The sequence below is a fragment of the Rhipicephalus microplus genome, chromosome 8 (genome assembly GCF_043290135.1).
Source record: "Rhipicephalus microplus isolate Deutch F79 chromosome 8, USDA_Rmic, whole genome shotgun sequence".
NCBI classification, from domain to species: Eukaryota; Metazoa; Arthropoda; class Arachnida; order Ixodida; family Ixodidae; genus Rhipicephalus; species Rhipicephalus microplus.
Window position 1 is genome coordinate 99,898,421 of NC_134707.1, and position 22,773 is coordinate 99,921,193.

The window sequence follows — 22,773 nt, forward strand, 5'->3', positions numbered from 1 at the left end:
TCTAAAAACTCTGCAACTAGAAACTCCGCAACTAGAAACTCCACAGCTAGAAACTCCACAACTATAAACTCCACAACTAGAAACTTCAGAACTAGAGACTCCACAACTAGAACCTGCACAACTAGAGACTCGGCAACTAGAAACTCCACAGCTAGAAACTCCACAACTATGGACTCCGCAACTAGAAACTCCACAACTTGAAGCTCTGCAACACGAAACTCTGCAACTAGAAAATCCACAACTATAAACTCAAGTAGAAACTTCCCAACTAGAAACTACACAACTAGAAGCTCCGCAACTAGAAACTCCGCAACTAGAAAATCCACAAATAGAAACTTCACAACTACAAACTCCAAAACAGGAAACTCCACAACTAAAAACTCCACAACTAAAAACGCCACAACTAGAAACTCCATGACTAGAGATTCCATAAGTAGAAACTCCACAGCTATAATTTCAGCAACTAGAAATGCCACAACTAGAAACTCCACAACTAGGAACTCTGCAACTAGAAAATCTACAACTAGAAACTCGAAAACTAAAACTCCAACTAGAAACTCAACACCTAGAAACTCCGAAACCAGAAACTCCACAACTAGACACTCCACAACTAGAAACTCCAAAACTAGGAACTCCACAACTAGAGACTCTACAACTACAAACTCCACAGATAGAAACACCACAACTTGAGACTTCGCATTTAGAAACACGGCAACTAGAAACTCCACAACTAGAAACTCTACAACTAGAAACTGCGCAACTAGAAACTCCACAGCTGGAAACTCCACAACTTTAGACTTTGCAACTAGAAACTCGGCAACTAGAAACTTCGCAACTAGAAACTCCACAACGAGAGACTCCATAACTAAAAACTCCACAACTAGAAACTCCACAACTGCAGACTCCACAACTACAGACTCCACAGCTAGAAACTCCGCAACTAGAAACTCTGCAACTAGAAACTTCACAACTAGAGACTCCACAACCGGGGACTCCACATCAAAAACTCCGCAACTAGAAACCCGACAACTAGAAACTCCACACCTATCAATTCCGCATCTTGAAACTCCACAACTAGAAACTCCACAACTAAAAACTCCACAACTAGAAACTCCAAACTAGAAAGTCTGCAGCTAGAAACTCCGCAACTAGAAACTCCACAGCTAGAAATTCCGCAACTAATAACTCTGCAACTAGAAACTCCGCAACTAGAAACTCCACAGCTAGAAAATCCACAAATAGAAACTCCACAACTAGAAACTCCACAACTACATACTCCGCAACTAGAAAACTCCGCAACTAGAAACTCCACAACTAGAAACTCCACAACTAGAAACTCTGCAACTAGAAACTCCGCAAATAGAAACTCCACAGCTAGAAACTCCACAACTAGAAACTCCGCAACTAGAAACCCGACAACTACGAACCCTAAACTATGAATTCCCAAATAGAAACTCCACAACTAGAAACTCCACAACTTGACACTTCGCAACTAGAAACTCCTTAACTAAAAACTCCACAACTAGAGACTCCACAACTACAAACTCCACAACTAGAAACTCCACAACTAGAAGCTCCGCAACTGGAAACTCTACAGCTAAAAACTCCAAAACTTGAGACTTTGCAACTAGAAACTCGGCAACCAGAAACTCCACAACTAAAAACTCCACAACTAGAAACTCCACAGCTAGAAACTCCACAAATTGAGACTTTGCAACTAGAAACTCGGCAACCAGAAACTCACTAACTAGAAACTCCACAACTACAAACTCCACAACTAGAAACTCCACAACTAGGAACTCCTCAACTAGACACTCCAGAACTAGAAACTCCACAACTAGGAACTCCACAACTAAAGACTCCACAACTAGAAACTCCACAGCTAGAAAGTTCGCAACTAGAAACTCTGCAACTAGAAACTCCACAGCTAGAAAATCCACAAAGAGAAACTCCACAGCTAGAAACTTCACAACTACAGACTCCGCAATTAGAAAACTACGCAACTAGAAACTCCACAACTAGTACTCCACAACTAGAAACTCTGCAACTAGAAACTCCGCAACTAGAAACTCTACAGCTAGAAACTCCACAACTATAAACTCCACAACTAGAAACTCCGGAACTAGAGACTCCCCAACTAGAGCCTGCACAGCTAGAGACTCTGCAACTAGAAACTCCACAGCTAGAAACTCCGCAACTAGAAACTCCACAAATAGAGACTCCGCAACTAGAAAACTCCGCAACTAAAAACTCCACAACTATAAACTCAAACACTAGAAACTCCACGACTAGAAACTCCGCAACTAGAAACTCCGCAAATAGAAACTCCACAGCTAGAAACGCCACAACTATAAACTCCACAACTAGAAACTCCAGAACTACAGAATCTACAGCTAGAAAATCCACAAATAGAAACTCCACAACTAGAGACTCTGCAACTAGAAACTCCACAGCTAGAAACTCCACAACTAGAAACTCCACAACTATAGACTCCGCAACTAGAAACTCCACAACTTGAAGCTCTGCAACACGAAACTCTGCAACTAGAAAATCCACAACTATAAACTCAAGTAGAAACTTCCCAACTAGAAACTACACAACTAGAAGCTCCGCAACTAGAAACTCCGCAACTAGAAAATCCACAAATAGAAACTTCACAACTAGAAACTCCACAACAGGAAACTCCACAACTAAAAACTCCACAACTAAAAACTCCACAACTAGAAACTCCACAACTAGAAACTCCATGACTAGAGATTCCATAAGTAGAAACTCCACAGCTATAATTTCAGCAACTAGAAATGCCACAACTAGAAACTCCACAACTAGGAACTCTGCAACTAGAAAATCTACAACTAGAAACTCGAAAACTAAAACTCCAACTAGAAACTCAACACCTAGAAACTCCGAAACCAGAAACTCAACAACTAGACACTCCAACACTAGAAACTCCACAACTAGGAACTCTACAACTAGAAACTCCACAGATAGAAACACCACAACTTGAGACTTCGCATTTAAAAACACGGCAACTAGAAACTCCACAACTAGAAACTCTACAACTAGAAACTCCGCAACTAGAAACTCCACAGCTGGAAACTCCACAACTTTAGACTTTGCAACTAGAAACTCGGCAACTAGAAACTTCGCAACTAGAAACTCCACAACGAGAGACTCCATAACTAAAAACTGCACAACTAGAAACTCCACAACTGCAGACTCCACAACTACAGACTCCACAACTAGAAACTCCGCAACTAGAAACTCTGCAACTAGAAACTTCACAACTAGAGACTCCACAACCAGGGACTCCACATCAAAAACTCCGCAACAAGAAACCCGACAACTAGAAACTCCACATCTAGAAACTCCACACCTATCGATTCCGCATCTTGAAACTCCACAACTAGAAACTCCACAACTAGAAACTCCACAACTAGAAAGTCTGCAGCTAGAAACTCCGCAACTAGAAACTCCACAGCTAGAAACTCCACAACTAGAAACTCCACAACTAGAAACTCCACAACTAGGAACTCCACAACTAAATACTCCACAACTAGAAACTCCACAGATAGAAGCACCACAACTTGAGACTTCGCATTTAGAAACACGGCAACTAGAAACTCACAAACTAGAAACTCCACAACAAAAACTCCGCAACTACAAACTCGACAACTAGAAACTCCACAACTAGATGCTCCACACCTTTCAATTCCGCATCTTGAAACTCCACAACTAGAAACTCAACTACTAGAAACTCCGCACTTACAAACTTCACAAATAGAAACTCCACAACTAGAAACTCTGCCACTAGAAACAACGTAACTAGAAACTCCACAGCTAAAAAGTTCGCAACTAGAAACTCTGCAACTATGGACTCCGCAACTAGAAACTCCACAACTTGAAGCTCTGCAACACGAAACTCTGCAACTAGAAAATACACAACTATAAACTCAAGTAGAAACTTCCCAACTAGAAACTACACAACTAGAAGCTCCGCAACTAGAAACTCCGCAACTAGAAAATCCACAAATAGAAACTTCACAACTACAAACTCCAAAACAGGAAACTCCACAACTAAAAACTCCACAACTAAAAACGCCACAACTAGAAACTCCATGACTAGAGATTCCATAAGTAGAAACTCCACAGCTATAATTTCAGCAACTAGAAATGCCACAACTAGAAACTCCACAACTAGGAACTCTGCAACTAGAAAATCTACAACTAGAAACTCGAAAACTAAAACTCCAACTAGAAACTCAACACCTAGAAACTCCGAAACCAGAAACTCCACAACTAGACACTCCACAACTAGAAACTCCAAAACTAGGAACTCCACAACTAGAGACTCTACAACCAGAAACTCCACAGATAGAAACACCACAACTTGAGACTTCGCATTTAGAAACACGGCAACTAGAAACTCCACAACTAGAAACTCTACAACTAGAAACTGCGCAACTAGAAACTCCACAGCTGGAAACTCCACAACTTTAGACTTTGCAACTAGAAACTCGGCAACTAGAAACTTCGCAACTAGAAACTCCACAACGAGAGACTCCATAACTAAAAACTCCACAACTAGAAACTCCACAACTGCAGACTCCACAACTACAGACTCCACAGCTAGAAACTCTACAACTAGAAACTCTGCAACTAGAAACTTCACAACTAGAGACTCCACAACCAGGGACTCCACATCAAAAACTCTGCAACTAGAAACCCGACAACTAGAAACTCCACACCTATCAATTCCGCATCTTGAAACTCCACAACTAGAAACTCCACAACTAAAAACTCCACAACTAGAAACTCCACAACTAGAAAGTCTGCAGCTAGAAACTCCGCAACTAGAAACTCCACAGCTAGAAACTCCACAACTAGAAACTCCATGACTAGAAACTCCGCAACTAGAAACCCGACAACTACGAACCCTAAAACTACGAATTCCCAACTAGAAACTCCACAACTAGAAACTCCACAACTTGACACTTCGCAACCAGAAACTCCTTACCTAGAAACTCCACAACTAGAGACTCCACAACTACAAACTCCACAACTAGAAACTCCACAGCTAGAAGCTCCGCAACTGGAAACTCCACAGCTAAAAACTCCACAACTTGAGACTTTGCAACTAGAAACTCGGCAACCAGAAACTCCACAACTAGAAACTCCACAACTAGAAACTCCACAACTTGAAACACCACAACTAGCTTGTCCACAACTACAAATTCCACAACTAGAAACTCCACAACTAGAAACTCCACAACTAGAAACTCTACAACTAGAAACTGCGCAACTAGAAACTCCACAGCTGGAAACTCCACAACTTTAGACTTTGCAACTAGAAACTCGGCAACTAGAAACTTCGCAACTAGAAACTCCACAACGAGAGACTCCATAACTAAAAACTCCACAACTAGAAACTCCACAACTGCAGACTCCACAACTACAGACTCCACAGCTAGAAACTCCGCAACTAGAAACTCTGCAACTAGAAACTTCACAACTAGAGACTCCACAACCGGGGACTCCACATCAAAAACTCCGCAACTAGAAACCCGACAACTAGAAACTCCACACCTATCAATTCCGCATCTTGAAACTCCACAACTAGAAACTCCACAACTAAAAACTCCACAACTAGAAACTCCAAACTAGAAAGTCTGCAGCTAGAAACTCCGCAACTAGAAACTCCACAGCTAGAAATTCCGCAACTAATAACTCTGCAACTAGAAACTCCGCAACTAGAAACTCCACAGCTAGAAAATCCACAAATAGAAACTCCACAACTAGAAACTCCACAACTACATACTCCGCAACTAGAAAACTCCGCAACTAGAAACTCCACAACTAGAAACTCCACAACTAGAAACTCTGCAACTAGAAACTCCGCAAATAGAAACTCCACAGCTAGAAACTCCACAACTAGAAACTCCGCAACTAGAAACCCGACAACTACGAACCCTAAACTATGAATTCCCAAATAGAAACTCCACAACTAGAAACTCCACAACTTGACACTTCGCAACTAGAAACTCCTTAACTAAAAACTCCACAACTAGAGACTCCACAACTACAAACTCCACAACTAGAAACTCCACAACTAGAAGCTCCGCAACTGGAAACTCTACAGCTAAAAACTCCAAAACTTGAGACTTTGCAACTAGAAACTCGGCAACCAGAAACTCCACAACTAAAAACTCCACAACTAGAAACTCCACAGCTAGAAACTCCACAAATTGAGACTTTGCAACTAGAAACTCGGCAACCAGAAACTCACTAACTAGAAACTCCACAACTACAAACTCCACAACTAGAAACTCCACAACTAGGAACTCCTCAACTAGACACTCCAGAACTAGAAACTCCACAACTAGGAACTCCACAACTAAAGACTCCACAACTAGAAACTCCACAGCTAGAAAGTTCGCAACTAGAAACTCTGCAACTAGAAACTCCACAGCTAGAAAATCCACAAAGAGAAACTCCACAGCTAGAAACTTCACAACTACAGACTCCGCAATTAGAAAACTACGCAACTAGAAACTCCACAACTAGTACTCCACAACTAGAAACTCTGCAACTAGAAACTCCGCAACTAGAAACTCTACAGCTAGAAACTCCACAACTATAAACTCCACAACTAGAAACTCCGGAACTAGAGACTCCCCAACTAGAGCCTGCACAGCTAGAGACTCTGCAACTAGAAACTCCACAGCTAGAAACTCCGCAACTAGAAACTCCACAAATAGAGACTCCGCAACTAGAAAACTCCGCAACTAAAAACTCCACAACTATAAACTCAAACACTAGAAACTCCACGACTAGAAACTCCGCAACTAGAAACTCCGCAAATAGAAACTCCACAGCTAGAAACGCCACAACTATAAACTCCACAACTAGAAACTCCAGAACTACAGAATCTACAGCTAGAAAATCCACAAATAGAAACTCCACAACTAGAGACTCTGCAACTAGAAACTCCACAGCTAGAAACTCCACAACTAGAAACTCCACAACTATAGACTCCGCAACTAGAAACTCCACAACTTGAAGCTCTGCAACACGAAACTCTGCAACTAGAAAATCCACAACTATAAACTCAAGTAGAAACTTCCCAACTAGAAACTACACAACTAGAAGCTCCGCAACTAGAAACTCCGCAACTAGAAAATCCACAAATAGAAACTTCACAACTAGAAACTCCACAACAGGAAACTCCACAACTAAAAACTCCACAACTAAAAACTCCACAACTAGAAACTCCACAACTAGAAACTCCATGACTAGAGATTCCATAAGTAGAAACTCCACAGCTATAATTTCAGCAACTAGAAATGCCACAACTAGAAACTCCACAACTAGGAACTCTGCAACTAGAAAATCTACAACTAGAAACTCGAAAACTAAAACTCCAACTAGAAACTCAACACCTAGAAACTCCGAAACCAGAAACTCAACAACTAGACACTCCAACACTAGAAACTCCACAACTAGGAACTCTACAACTAGAAACTCCACAGATAGAAACACCACAACTTGAGACTTCGCATTTAAAAACACGGCAACTAGAAACTCCACAACTAGAAACTCTACAACTAGAAACTCCGCAACTAGAAACTCCACAGCTGGAAACTCCACAACTTTAGACTTTGCAACTAGAAACTCGGCAACTAGAAACTTCGCAACTAGAAACTCCACAACGAGAGACTCCATAACTAAAAACTGCACAACTAGAAACTCCACAACTGCAGACTCCACAACTACAGACTCCACAACTAGAAACTCCGCAACTAGAAACTCTGCAACTAGAAACTTCACAACTAGAGACTCCACAACCAGGGACTCCACATCAAAAACTCCGCAACAAGAAACCCGACAACTAGAAACTCCACATCTAGAAACTCCACACCTATCGATTCCGCATCTTGAAACTCCACAACTAGAAACTCCACAACTAGAAACTCCACAACTAGAAAGTCTGCAGCTAGAAACTCCGCAACTAGAAACTCCACAGCTAGAAACTCCACAACTAGAAACTCCACAACTAGAAACTCCACAACTAGGAACTCCACAACTAAATACTCCACAACTAGAAACTCCACAGATAGAAGCACCACAACTTGAGACTTCGCATTTAGAAACACGGCAACTAGAAACTCACCAACTAGAAACTCCACAACAAAAACTCCGCAACTACAAACTCGACAACTAGAAACTCCACAACTAGATGCTCCACACCTTTCAATTCCGCATCTTGAAACTCCACAACTAGAAACTCAACTACTAGAAACTCCGCACTTACAAACTTCACAAATAGAAACTCCACAACTAGAAACTCTGCCACTAGAAACAACGTAACTAGAAACTCCACAGCTAAAAAGTTCGCAACTAGAAACTCTGCAACTATGGACTCCGCAACTAGAAACTCCACAACTTGAAGCTCTGCAACACGAAACTCTGCAACTAGAAAATACACAACTATAAACTCAAGTAGAAACTTCCCAACTAGAAACTACACAACTAGAAGCTCCGCAACTAGAAACTCCGCAACTAGAAAATCCACAAATAGAAACTTCACAACTACAAACTCCAAAACAGGAAACTCCACAACTAAAAACTCCACAACTAAAAACGCCACAACTAGAAACTCCATGACTAGAGATTCCATAAGTAGAAACTCCACAGCTATAATTTCAGCAACTAGAAATGCCACAACTAGAAACTCCACAACTAGGAACTCTGCAACTAGAAAATCTACAACTAGAAACTCGAAAACTAAAACTCCAACTAGAAACTCAACATCTAGAAACTCCGAAACCAGAAACTCCACAACTAGACACTCCACAACTAGAAACTCCAAAACTAGGAACTCCACAACTAGAGACTCTACAACCAGAAACTCCACAGATAGAAACACCACAACTTGAGACTTCGCATTTAGAAACACGGCAACTAGAAACTCCACAACTAGAAACTCTACAACTAGAAACTGCGCAACTAGAAACTCCAAAGCTGGAAACTCCACAACTTTAGACTTTGCAACTAGAAACTCGGCAACTAGAAACTTCGCAACTAGAAACTCCACAACGAGAGACTCCATAACTAAAAACTCCACAACTAGAAACTCCACAACTGCAGACTCCACAACTACAGACTCCACAGCTAGAAACTCTACAACTAGAAACTCTGCAACTAGAAACTTCACAACTAGAGACTCCACAACCAGGGACTCCACATCAAAAACTCTGCAACTAGAAACCCGACAACTAGAAACTCCACACCTATCAATTCCGCATCTTGAAACTCCACAACTAGAAACTCCACAACTAAAAACTCCACAACTAGAAACTCCACAACTAGAAAGTCTGCAGCTAGAAACTCCGCAACTAGAAACTCCACAGCTAGAAACTCCACAACTAGAAACTCCATGACTAGAAACTCCGCAACTAGAAACCCGACAACTACGAACCCTAAAACTACGAATTCCCAACTAGAAACTCCACAACTAGAAACTCCACAACTTGACACTTCGCAACCAGAAACTCCTTACCTAGAAACTCCACAACTAGAGACTCCACAACTACAAACTCCACAACTAGAAACTCCACAGCTAGAAGCTCCGCAACTGGAAACTCCACAGCTAAAAACTCCACAACTTGAGACTTTGCAACTAGAAACTCGGCAACCAGAAACTCCACAACTAGAAACTCCACAACTAGAAACTCCACAACTTGAAACACCACAACTAGCTTGTCCACAACTACAAATTCCACAACTAGAAACTCCACAACTAGAAACTCCACAACTAGAAACTCCACAACTAGAGACCCCACAATTAGAGATTCCACAACAAAAACTCCGCAACTAGAAACCCGACAACTAGAAACTCCATAACTAGAAACTCCACACCTATCAATTCCGCATCTTGAAACTCCACAACTAGAAACTTCACAACTAGAAACTCCACAACTAGAAACTCCGCAACTACAAACTCCACAACTAGAAACTCCACGACTAGAAACTCCTCAACTAGACACTCCACAACTAGAAACTCCACAACTAGGAACTCCACAACTAAAGACTCCACAACTAGAAACTCCATAGATAGAAGCACCACAACTTGAGACTTCGCATTTAGAAAGACGGCAACTAGAAACTCACCAACTAGAAACTCCGCAACTAGAAACTCCACAGCTAGAAACTCCACAACTTGAAACACCACAACTAGATACTCCACAACTACAAATTCCAAAACTAGAAACTCCAGAACTAGAAACTCCACACCTATCAATTCCGCATCTTGAAACTCCCCAACTAGAAACTTCACAACTAGAAACTCCACAACTAGAAACTCCACAACTAGAAACTCCGCAACTACAAACTCCACAGCTACAAACTCCGCGACTAGAAACTCTGCAACTAGAAACTCCGCAACTAGAAACTCCACAACTAGGGACTCCACAACAAAAACTCCGCATCTACAAACCCGACAACTAGAAACTCCACAACTAGAAAATCCACAAATAGAAACTCCACAACTTGAAACACCACAACTAGATGCTCCACAACTACAGACTCCACAACTAGAAACTCTGCAACTAGAAACTCCACAACTAGAGACTCCACAACTAGGGACTCCACAACAAAAACTCCGCATCTACAAACCCGACAACTACAAACTCCACAACTAGAAACTCCACAACTAGGAACTCCTCAACTAGACACTCCACAACTAGAAACTCCACAACTAGGAACTCCACAACTAAAGACTCCACAACTAGAAACTCCACAGCTAGAAAGTTCGCAACTAGAAACTCTGCAACTAGAAACTCCACAGCTAGAAAATCCACAAAGAGAAACTCCACAGCTAGAAACTTCACAACTACAGACTCCGCAATTAGAAAACTACGCAACTAGAAACTCCACAACTAGTACTCCACAACTAGAAACTCTGCAACTAGAAACTCCGCAACTAGAAACTCTACAGCTAGAAACTCCCCAACTATAAACTCCACAACTAGAAACTCCGGAACTAGAGACTCCCCAATTAGAGCCTGCACAGCTAGAGACTCTGCAACTAGAAACTCCACAGCTAGAAACTCCGCAACTAGAAACTCCACAAATAGAGACTCCGCAACTAGAAAACTCCGCAACTAAAAACTCCACAACTAGAAACTCAAACACTAGAAACTCCACGACTAGAAACTCCGCAACTAGAAACTCCGCAAATAGAAACTCCACAGCTAGAAACGCCACAACTATAAACTCCACAACTAGAAACTCCAGAACTACAGAATCTACAGCTAGAAAATCCACAAATAGAAACTCCACAACTAGAGACTCTGCAACTAGAAACTCCACAGCTAGAAACTCCACAACTAGAAACTCCACAACTATAGACTCCGCAACTAGAAACTCCACAACTTGAAGCTCTGCAACACGAAACTCTGCAACTAGAAAATCCACAACTATAAACTCAAGTAGAAACTTCCCAACTAGAAACTACACAACTAGAAGCTCCGCAACTTGAAACTCCGCAACTAGAAAATCCACAAATAGAAACTTCACAACTAGAAACTCCACAACAGGAAACTCCACAACTAAAAACTCCACAACTAAAAACTCCACAACTAGAAACTCCACAACTAGAAACTCCATGACTAGAGATTCCATAAGTAGAAACTCCACAGCTATAATTTCAGCAACTAGAAATGCCACAACTAGAAACTCCACAACTAGGAACTCTGCAACTAGAAAATCTACAACTAGAAACTCGAAAACTAAAACTCCAACTAGAAACTCAACACCTAGAAACTCCGAAACCAGAAACTCCACAACTAGACACTCCAACACTAGAAACTCCACAACTAGGAACTCTACAACTAGAAACTCCACAGATAGAAACACCACAACTTGAGACTTCGCATTTAAAAACACGGCAACTAGAAACTCCACAACTAGAAACTCTACAACTAGAAACTCCGCAACTAGAAACTCCACAGCTGGAAACTCCACAACTTTAGACTTTGCAACTAGAAACTCGGCAACTAGAAACTTCGCAACTAGAAACTCCACAACGAGAGACTCCATAACTAAAAACTGCACAACTAGAAACTCCACAACTGCAGACTCCACAACTACAGACTCCACAACTAGAAACTCCGCAACTAGAAACTCTGCAACTAGAAACTTCACAACTAGAGACTCCACAACCAGGGACTCCACATCAAAAACTCCGCAACAAGAAACCCGACAACTAGAAACTCCACATCTAGAAACTCCACACCTATCGATTCCGCATCTTGAAACTCCACAACTAGAAACTCCACAACTTGAAACTCCACAACTAGAAAGTCTGCAGCTAGAAACTCCGCAACTAGAAACTCCACAGCTAGAAACTCCACAACTAGAAACTCCATGACTAGAAACTCCGCAACTAGAAACCCGACAACTACGAACCCTAAAACTACGAATTCCCAACTAGAAACTCCACAACTAGAAACTCCACAACTTGACACTTCGCAACCAGAAACTCCTTACCTAGAAACTCCACATCTAGAGACTCCACAACTACAAACTCCACAACTAGAAACTCCACAGCTAGAAGCTCCGCAACTGGAAACTCCACAGCTAAAAACTCCACAACTTGAGACTTTGCAACTAGAAACTCGGCAACCAGAAACTCCACAACTAGAAACTCCACAACTAGAAACTCCACAACTTGAAACACCACAACTAGCTTGTCCACAACTACAAATTCCACAACTAGAAACTCCACAACTAGAAACTCCACAACTAGAAACTCCACAACTAGAGACTCCACAATTAGAGATTCCACAACAAAAACTCCGCAACTAGAAACCCGACAACTAGAAACTCCATAACTAGAAACTCCACACCTATCAATTCCGCATCTTGAAACTCCACAACTAGAAACTTCACAACTAGAAACTCCACAACTAGAAACTCCGCAACTACAAACTCCACAACTAGAAACTCCACGACTAGAAACTCCTCAACTAGACACTCCACAACTAGAAACTCCACAACTAGGAACTCCACAACTAAAGACTCCACAACTAGAAACTCCACAGATAGAAGCACCACAACTTGAGACTTCGCATTTAGAAACACGGCAACTAGAAACTCACCAACTAGAAACTCCGCAACTAGAAACTCCACAGCTAGAAACTCCACAACTTGAAACACCACAACTAGATACTCCACAACTACAAATTCCAAAACTAGAAACTCCAGAACTAGAAACTCCACACCTATCAATTCCGCATCTTGAAACTCCCCAACTAGAAACTTCACAACTAGAAACTCCACAACTAGAAACTCCACAACTAGAAACTCCGCAACTACAAACTCCACAGCTACAAACTCCGCGACTAGAAACTCTGCAACTAGAAACTCCGCAACTAGAAACTCCACAACTAGGGACTCCACAACAAAAACTCCGCATCTACAAACCCGACAACTAGAAACTCCACAACTAGAAAATCCACAAATAGAAACTCCACAACTTGAAACACCACAACTAGATGCTCCACAACTACAGACTCCACAACTAGAAACTCTGCAACTAGAAACTCCACAACTAGAGACTCCACAACTAGGGACTCCACAACAAAAACTCCGCATCTACAAACCCGACAACTACAAACTCCACAACTAGAAACTCCACAACTAGGAACTCCTCAACTAGACACTCCACAACTAGAAACTCCACAACTAGGAACTCCACAACTAAATACTCCACAACTAGAAACTCCACAGATAGAAGCACCACAACTTGAGACTTCGCATTTAGAAACACGGCAACTAGAAACTCACCAACTAGAAACTCCACAACAAAAACTCCGCAACTACAAACTCGACAACTAGAAACTCCACAACTAGATGCTCCACACCTTTCAATTCCGCATCTTGAAACTCCACAATTAGAAACTCAACAACTAGAAACTCCGCACTTACAAACTTCACAAATAGAAACTCCACAACTAGAAACTCTGCCACTAGAAACTCCGTAACTAGAAACTCCACAGCTAAAAAGTTCGCAACTAGAAACTCTGCAACTAGAAACTCCACAGCTAGAAAATCCACAAAGAGAAACTCCACAGCTAGAAACTTCACAACTACAGACTCCGCAACCAGAAAACTCCGCAACCATAAACGCCACAACTAGTACTCCACAACTAGAAACTCTACATCTAGAAACTCCGGAACTAGAAACTCCACAGCTAGAAACTCCACAACTATAAACTCCACAACTAGAAACTCCGCAACTAGAAAACTCCGCAACTAAAAACTCCACAACTAGAAACTCAAACACTAGAAACTCCACGACTAGAAACTCCGCAACTAGAAACTCCGCAAATAGAAACTCCACAGCTAGAAACGCCACAACTATGAACTCCACAACTAGAAACTCTAGAACTAGAGACTCTACAGCTAGAAAATTCACAAATAGAAACTCCACAACTAGAAACTCCACATCTAGAAACTCTGCAACTAGAAACTCCGCAACTAGAAACTCCACAGCTAGAAACTCCACAACTATAAACTCCACAACTAGAAACTTCAGAACTAGAGACTCCACAACTAGAGCCTGCACAACTAGAGACTCGGCAATTAGAAACTCCACAGCTAGAAACTCCACAACTATGGACTCCGCAACTAGAAACTCCACAACTTGAAGCTCTGCAACACGAAACTCTGCAACTAGAAAATACACAACTATAAACTCAAGTAGAAACTTCCCAACTAGAAACTACACAACTAGAAGCTCCGCAACTAGAAACTCCGCAACTAGAAAATCCACAAATAGAAACTTCACAACTACAAACTCCAAAACAGGAAACTCCACAACTAAAAACTCCACAACTAAAAACGCCACAACTAGAAACTCCATGACTAGAGATTCCATAAGTAGAAACTCCACAGCTATAATTTCAGCAACTAGAAATGCCACAACTAGAAACTCCACAACTAGGAACTCTGCAACTAGAAAATCTACAACTAGAAACTCGAAAACTAAAACTCCAACTAGAAACTCAACACCTAGAAACTCCGAAACCAGAAACTCCACAACTAGACACTCCACAACTAGAAACTCCAAAACTAGGAACTCCACAACTAGAGACTCTACAACCAGAAACTCCACAGATAGAAACACCACAACTTGAGACTTCGCATTTAGAAACACGGCAACTAGAAACTCCACAACTAGAAACTCTACAACTAGAAACTGCGCAACTAGAAACTCCACAGCTGGAAACTCCACAACTTTAGACTTTGCAACTAGAAACTCGGCAACTAGAAACTTCGCAACTAGAAACTCCACAACGAGAGACTCCATAACTAAAAACTCCACAACTAGAAACTCCACAACTGCAGACTCCACAACTAGAGACTCCACAGCTAGAAACTCCGCAACTAGAAACTCTGCAACTAGAAACTTCACAACTAGAGACTCCACAACCAGGGACTCCACATCAAAAACTCCGCAACTAGAAACCCGACAACTAGAAACTCCACACCTATCAATTCCGCATCTTGAAACTCCACAACTAGAAACTCCACAACTAAAAACTCCACAACTAGAAACTCCACAACTAGAAAGTCTGCAGCTAGAAACTCCGCAACTAGAAACTCCACAGCTAGAAACTCCACAACTAGAAACTCCATGACTAGAAACTCCGCAACTAGAAACCCGACAACTACGAACCCTAAAACTACGAATTCCCAACTAGAAACTCCACAACTAGAAACTCCACAACTTGACACTTCGCAACCAGAAACTCCTTACCTAGAAACTCCACAACTAGAGACTCCACAACTACAAACTCCACAACTAGAAACTCCACAGCTAGAAGCTCCGCAACTGGAAACTCCACAGCTAAAAACTCCACAACTTGAGACTTTGCAACTAGAAACTCGGCAACCAGAAACTCCACAACTAGAAACTCCACAACTAGAAACTCCACAACTTGAAACACCACAACTAGCTTGTCCACAACTACAAATTCCACAACTAGAAACTCCACAACTAGAAACTCCACAACTAGAAACTCCACAACTAGAGACCCCACAATTAGAGATTCCACAACAAAAACTCCGCAACTAGAAACCCGACAACTAGAGACTCCATAACTAGAAACTCCACACCTATCAATTCCGCATCTTGAAACTCCACAACTAGAAACTTCACAACTAGAAACTCCACAACTAGAAACTCCGCAACTACAAACTCCACAACTAGAAACTCCACGACTAGAAACTCCTCAACTAGACACTCCACAACTAGAAACTCCACAACTAGGAACTCCACAACTAAAGACTCCACAACTAGAAACTCCATAGATAGAAGCACCACAACTTGAGACTTCGCATTTAGAAACACGGCAACTAGAAACTCACCAACTAGAAACTCCGCAACTAGAAACTCCACAGCTAGAAACTCCACAACTTGAAACACCACAACTAGATACTCCACAACTACAAATTCCAAAACTAGAAACTCCAGAACTAGAAAGTCCACACCTATCAATTCCGCATCTTGAAACTCCCCAACTAGAAACTTCACAACTAGAAACTCCACAACTAGAAACTCCACAACTAGAAACTCCGCAACTACAAACTCCACAGCTACAAACTCCGCGACTAGAAACTCTGCAACTAGAAACTCCACAACTAGAGACTCCACAACTAGGGACTCCACAACAAAAACTCCGCATCTACAAACCCGACAACTACAAACTCCACAACTAGAAACTCCACAACTAGGAACTCCTCAACTAGACACTCCACAACTAGAAACTCCAACTCTAGGAACTCCACAACTAAAGACTCCACAACTAGAAACTCCACAGATAGAAGCACCACAACTTGAGACTTCGCATTTAGAAACACGGCAACTAGAAACTCACCAACTAGAAACTCCACAACAAAAACTCCGTAACTACAAACCCGACAACTAGAAACTCCACAACTAGATGCTCCACACCTTTCAATTCCGCATCTTGAAACTCCACAACTAGAAACTCCACAACTAGAAACTCAACAACTAGAAACTCCGCACTTACAAACTTCACAAATAGAAACTCCACAACTAGAAACTCTGCCACTAGAAACTCCGTAACTAGAAACTCCACAGCTAAAAAGTTCGCAACTAGAAACTCTGCAACTAGAAACTCCACAGCTAGAAAATCCACAAAGAGAAACTCCACAGCTAGAAACTTCACAACTACAGACTCCGCAACCAGAAAACTCCGCAACTAGAAACTCCACAACTAGTACTCCACAACTAGAAACTCTACAACTAGAAACTCCGCAACTAGAAACTCCACAGCTAGAAACTCCACAACTATAAACTCCACAACTAGAAACTTCGGAACTAGAGACTCCCCAACTAGAGCCTGCACAACTAGAGACTCTGCAACTAGAAACTCCACAGCTAGAAACTCCGCGACTAGAAACTCCACAACTAGAGACTCCGCAACTAGAAAACTCCGCAACTAAAAACTCGACAACTACAAACTCAAACACTAGAAACTCCACGACTAGAAACTCCGCAACTACAAACTCCGCAAATAGAAACTCCACAGCTAGAAACGCCACAACTATGAACTCCACAACTAGAAACTCCAGAACTAGAGACTCTACAGCTAGAAAATTCACAAATAGAAACTCCACAACTAGAAACTCCACATCTAGAAACTCTGCAACTAGAAACTCCGCAACTAGAAACTCCACAGCTAGAAACTCCACAACTATAAACTCCACAACTAGAAACTTCAGAACTAGAGACTCCACAACTAGAGCCTGCACAACTAGAGACTCGGCAACTAGAAACTCCACAGCTAGAAACTCCACAACTATGGACTCCGCAACTAGAAACTCCACAACTTGAAGCTCTGCAACACGAAACTCTGCAACTAGAAAATCCACAACTATAAACTCAAGTAGAAACTTCCCAACTAGAAACTACACAACTAGAAGCTCCGCAACTAGAAACTCCGCAACTAGAAAATCCACAAATAGAAACTTCACAACTACAAACTCCAAAACAGGAAACTCCACAACTAAAAACTCCACAACTAAAAACGCCACAACTAGAAACTCCATGACTAGAGATTCCATAAGTAGAAACTCCACAGCTATAATTTCAGCAACTAGAAATGCCACAACTAGAAACTCCACAACTAGGAACTCTGCAACTAGAAAATCTACAACTAGAAACTCGAAAACTAAAACTCCAACTAGAAACTCAACACCTAGAAACTCCGAAACCAGAAACTCCACAACTAGACACTCCACAACTAGAAACTCCAAAACTAGGAACTCCACAACTAGAGACTCTACAACCAGAAACTCCACAGATAGAAACACAACAACTTGAGACTTCGCATTTAGAAACACGGCAACTAGAAACTCCACAACTAGAAACTCTACAACTAGAAACTGCGCAACTAGAAACTCCACAGCTGGAAACTCCACAACTTTAGACTTTGCAACTAGAAACTCGGCAACTAGAAACTTCGCAACTAGAAACTCCACAACGAGAGACTCCATAACTAAAAACTCCACAACTAGAAACTCCACAACTGCAGACTCCACAACTACAGACTCCACAGCTAGAAACTCCGCAACTAGAAACTCTGCAACTAGAAACTTCACAACTAGAGACTCCACAACCAGGGACTCCACATCAAAAACTCCGCAACTAGAAACCCGACAACTAGAAACTCCACACCTATCAATTCCGCATCTTGAAACTCCACAACTAGAAACTCCACAACTAAAAACTCCACAACTAGAAACTCCACAACTAGAAAGTCTGCAGCTAGAAACTCCGCAACTAGAAACTCCACAGCTAGAAATTCCGCAACTAATAACTCTGCAACTAGAAACTCCGCAACTAGAAACTCCACAGCTAGAAAATCCACAAATAGAAACTCCACAACTAGAAACTCCACAACTACAGACTCCGCAACTAGAAAACTCCGCAACTAGAAACTCCACAACTAGAAACTCCACAACTAGAAACTCTGCAACTAGAAACTCCGCAAATAGAAACTCCACAGCTAGAAACTCCACAACTAGAAACTCCGCAACTAGAAACCCGACAACTACGAACCCTAAAACTACGAATTCCCAACTAGAAACTCCACAACTAGAAACTCCACAACTTGACACTTCGCAACTAGAAACTCCTTAACTAGAAACTCCACAACTAGAGACTCCACAACTACAAACTCCACAACTAGAAACTCCACAACTAGAAGTTCCGCAACTGGAAACTCCACAGCTAAAAACTCCAAAACTTGAGACTTTGCAACTAGAAACTCGGCAACCAGAAACTCCACAACTAAAAACTCCACAACTAGAAACTCCACAGCTAGAAACTCCACAAATTGAGACTTTGCAACTAGAAACTCGTCAACCAGAAACTCACTAACTAGAAACTTAACAACTAGAAACTCCACAACTTGAAACACCACAACTAGATGCTCCACAACTACAAATTATACAACTAGAAACTCCATATTTAGAAACACTGCAACTACAATCTCCGCAACTAGAAACTCCACAACCAGAAACTCCACAACTAGAGACTCCACAACTAGAGACTCCGCAACTAGAAACTCCACAACTTGAAACTCTGCAACTGGAAACTCTGCAAATAGAAAATCCACAACTAGAAACTTCACAACAAGAAACTCCACAACAAGAAACTCCACAACTAAAAACTCCACAACTAAAAACTCCTCAACTAGAAACTCCACAACTAGAGACTGCACAACTAGGGACTTCACATTTAGAAACTCCTCAGATAGAAACTACACAACTAGAAACTCCACGACTTGAGATTCTATAAGTATAAACACCACAGCTAGAATTTCAACAACTACAAACCCCACAACTAGAAACTCCACAAGTAGGAACTCTGCAACTGGAAAACCTACAACTAGAAACTCGGAAAAAAAACTCCAACTAGAAACTCCACACCTATAAACTCCACAACTAGAAACTCCTCAACTAGACACTCCACAACTAGAAACTCCACAACTAGGAACTCCAACACTAAAGACTCCACAACTAAAGACTCCACAACTAAAGACTCCACAAGTAGAAATTCCACAGATAGAAACACCACAACTTGAGATTTCGCATTTAGAAACACGGCAACTGGAAACTCACCAACTAGAAACTCGGGAACTAGAAACTCCACAACTAGAAACTCCACAACTAGAAACTCAGCAACTACAAACTCAACAACTAGAAACTCCACAACTAGAAACTCTGCAACTAGAAACTCCGCAACTAGAAACTCCATAGCTACAAAGTCCGCAACTAGAAACTCTGCAACTAGAAACTCCGCAACTAGAAACTCCACAGCTAGAAAATCCACAAATAGAAACTCCACAAATTGAAACACCACAACTTGAAACACCACAACTAGATGCTCCACAACTACAGACTCCACAACTAGAAACTCCGCAACTAGAAACTCTGCAACTAGAAATTCCACAACTAGGGACTCCACAGCTTGGGACTCCACAACAAAAACTCCGCAACTACAAACCCGACAACTAGAAACTCCACAACTAGAAACTCCACAACTAGGAACTCCTCAACTAGACACTGCACAACTAGAAACTCCACAACTAGGAACTTCACAACTAAAGACTTCACAACTAGAAACTCCACAGATAGAAGCACCACAACTTGAGACTTCGCATTTAGAAACACCGCAACTAGAAACTCACCAACTAGAAACTCCGCAACTAGAAACTCCACATCTAGAAACTCCACAACTTGAAACACCACAACTAGATACTCCACAACTACAAATTCCACAACTAGAAACTCCACAACTAGAAACCCGACAACTAGAAACTCCATAACTAGAAAATCCACACCTAACAACTCCGCATCTTGAAACTCCACAACTAGAAACTTCACAACTAGAAACTCCACAACTAGAAACTCCACAACTAGAAACTCCGCAACTACAAACTCCACAACTAGAAACTCCACGACTAGAAACTCCTCAACCAGACACTCCACAACTAGAAACTCCATAACTAGGAACTCCACAACTAAAGACTCCACAACTAGAAACTCCACAGATAGAAGCACCACAACTTGAGACTTCGCATTTAGAAACACGGCAACTAGAAACTCCACAACTAGAAACTCCACAACTTGAAACACCACTATATACTCCACAACTACAAATTCCACAACTAGAAACTCCACAACTAGAAACTCCACAACTAGAAACTTCACAACTAGAGACTCCACAATTAGAGACTCCACAACAAAAACTCCGCAACTAGAAACCCGACAACTAGAAACTCCACAACTAGAAACTCCACACCTATCAATTCCGCATCTTGAAACTCCACAACTAGAAACTTCACAACTAGAAGCTCCACAACTAGAAACTCCGCAACTACAAACTCCACAACTAGAAACTCCAGGACTAGAATCTCTGCAACTGGAAACTCCGCAACTAGAAACTCCAACGATAGAAAGTCCGCAACTAGAAACTCCACAACTACAGACTCCGCAACTAGAAACTCCATAACTAGGAACTCAACAACTTGAAACTCCGCATTTAGAAACTCCATAACTAGAAAACTCCGCAACTAGAAACTCTGCAACTAGAAACTCCGCAACTAGAAACTCCACAACTAGAAACTCCGCAACTACAAACTCCACAACTAGAAACTCCACAACTAGAAACTCTGCAACTAGAAACTCCGCAACTAGAAACTCCACAGCTACAAACTCCGCAAGTAGAATTTCTGCAACTAGAAACTCCGCAACTAGAAACTCCACAGCTAGAAAATCCACAAATAGAAACTCCACAACTTGAAACACCACAACTAGATGCTCCACAACTACAGACTCCACAACTAGAAACTCCACAACTAGAAACTCTGCAACTAGAAACTCCACAACTAGAAACTCTGCAACTAGAAACTCCGCAACTACAAACTCCACAACTAGAAACTCCAAGACTAGAAACTCCTCAACTAGACACTCCACAACTAGAAACTCCACAACTAGGAACTCCACAACTAAAGACTCCACAACTAGAAACTCCACGGATAGAAGCACCACAACTTGAGACTTCGCATTTAGAAACACGGCAACTAAAAACTCACCAACTAGAAACTCCGCAACTAGAAACTCCACAACTAGAAACTCAACAACTTGAAACACCACACCTATCAATTCCGCATCTTGAAACTCCACAACTAGAAACTTCACAAATACAAACTCCACAACTAGAAACTCTGCAACTAGAAACTCCGCAACTTGAAACTCCACAGCTAGAAAATTCACAAATAGAAACACTGAAACTAGAAACTCCACAACTAGAGACTCCACAACTAGGGACTCCACAACAAAAACTCCGCTCCTACAAACCCGACAACTAGAATTTCCACAACTAAAAACTCCACTTAGGAACTCCTCAACTAGACACTCTGCAACTAGAAACTCCACTACTAGGAACTCCACAAATAAAGACTACACAACTAGAAACTCCACAGATAGAAGCACCACAACTTGAGACTTCGCATTTAGAAACACGGCAACTAGAAATTCACCAACTAGAAACTCCGCAACTAGAAACTCCACAACTAGAAACTCCACAATTAGAGACTCCAGAACAAAAACTCCGCAACTAGAAACCCGACAACTAGAAGCTCCATAACTAGAAACTCCACACCTATCAATTCC